Below are 1,804 nucleotides of genomic sequence, written 5' to 3' on the forward strand. Positions count from 1 at the left end.
TTCTGAGCTAATATGGCATTCAGAGCATCAATCTCAAGAACTCCTTTCTTCTGAGTCATCCCATTATTCACAGGATTTCTTTCAGAAGTGTACATGAACTGGTTATTTGCAACCATTTCAATGAGTTCCTGGGCTTTTGCAGGCGTCTTCTTCAGATGAAGAGATCCACCAGCAGAGTGATCCAATGACATCTTGGACAATTCAGACAGACCATTATACATAAGATGCTCCATTCTGAAAGCATGTCAGAAGGACACCTTCTGATCAATTGCTTGTATCTTTCCTAAGCTTCATAGAGGGATTCACCTTCCTTCTGTCTGAAGGTTTGGACTTCCACTCCAAGCTTGCTCGACTTTTGAGGTGGAAAATATTTGGCCAAGACAGCATTGACCAACTTTTCCCAAGAGTTCAGGCTTTCTTTAGGTTGTGAGTCCAACCATATCCTAGCTTTGTCTCTTACAGCAAAACAGAAAAGCATAAGTCTGTAGACCTCAGGATTAACCCCATTGGTCTTGACAGTGTAACAGATTTGCAAGAATTCAGCTAAAAACTGATGAGGATCTTCTAATGGAAGTTCATGAAACTTGCAATTCTGCTGCATTAGAGAAACTAATTGAGGCTTAAGCTCAAAGTTGTTTGCTCCAATTGCAGGAATTGAGATGCTTCTTCCATAGAAGTCAGAAGTGGGTGCAGTAAAGTCACCAAGCATCTTCAACAAGAATGTTTTATCCTTATTCCTGCTCATATGAAAAAGAAGAGAACAGAAAAGAAGAGAAATCCTCTATGTCACAGTATAGAGATTCCTTTATGTGAGTAGAAGAATAGAAGAATAGAATGAAGAAGGGAAAAGAAGAAGAATTTGAACACAGAGAGAGAAAGAGTGTTCGAATTATAAGTAGAGGATACGTGTTAGTAAATAAATAAAATAAATAGAAAGAGATGAGAGAGAGTTATTCGAATTTTTAATTTAAAAGAAAGGAAAATATTTTTGTTTTTATTTTAATTATGAATTAGAATTAGAATTTTAAAAGAGGGATAAAATTAAATTAGAATTTAAAACAATTAGTTAATTATAAAGAATTTTGAAAAGAGGGTTGGTGATTTTCGAAAATTAGAGAGAGAGAAAAGTAGTTAGGTATTTTTGAAAAAGATAAGAAATAGTAAACTTTTAAAATCAAACAAAAAGTCAAGTAGTTAATTGAAAGAGATTTGAAAATCAATTTTGAAAAGATAAGAAGTTAGAAAAAGATTTTGAAATTAAGTTTGAAAAAGATATGATTGAAAGATATGATTGAAACTTATTTTGAAAAATATTTGAAAAGAAAATTAAAAAGATTTGATTTTTGAAATTAAAGTTGATTACTTAACTAACAAGAAACTAAAAGATATGATTCTAGAATTTAAAGATTGAACCTTTCTTAATAGGCAAGTAACAACTTGAAATTTTTAAATCAAAATATTAAATGTTAGTAATAAATTCGAAAATATGAAACAAAAATAAGTAAAATATTTTGAAAATCAATTTTTAAAATTTTCGAAAAACATGAAATAAAAATGAAAAAAGATTTGATTTTGAAAAAGATTTTGAAAAGATAGGATTTTTAAATTGAAATTTTGACTTGATTAACAAGAAACAACTAAAATTTAAAACTTTTGACAAAATCAACCCAAAATTTCGAAATTTATGAGTAAAATAAGGGAAAGATATTATTTTTTATTTTTTTGAATTAATGAAGAAAGAAAGAAAGAGAAAAAAAAGGATATCATTTTGTTGTTTTTCTCTTTTTTTTTCATTAAACAGCAA

The 1,804-nt window shown here is 29.3% G+C and overlaps 1 non-coding gene across 1 annotated transcript; it reads left to right on the forward strand.

Moving 5' to 3' along the window:
* The first annotated feature begins 238 nt into the window (after window positions 1–238).
* On the forward strand, window positions 239–346 carry LOC112781712 (small nucleolar RNA R71). The gene has a single exon (XR_003192471.1). It is a non-coding gene; the product is annotated as a small nucleolar RNA R71 (small nucleolar RNA).
* The last annotated feature ends 1,458 nt before the right edge of the window (window positions 347–1,804 follow it).

Source organism: Arachis hypogaea, chromosome 19 (assembly GCF_003086295.3).
Source record: "Arachis hypogaea cultivar Tifrunner chromosome 19, arahy.Tifrunner.gnm2.J5K5, whole genome shotgun sequence".
NCBI lineage: Eukaryota > Viridiplantae > Streptophyta > Magnoliopsida > Fabales > Fabaceae > Arachis > Arachis hypogaea.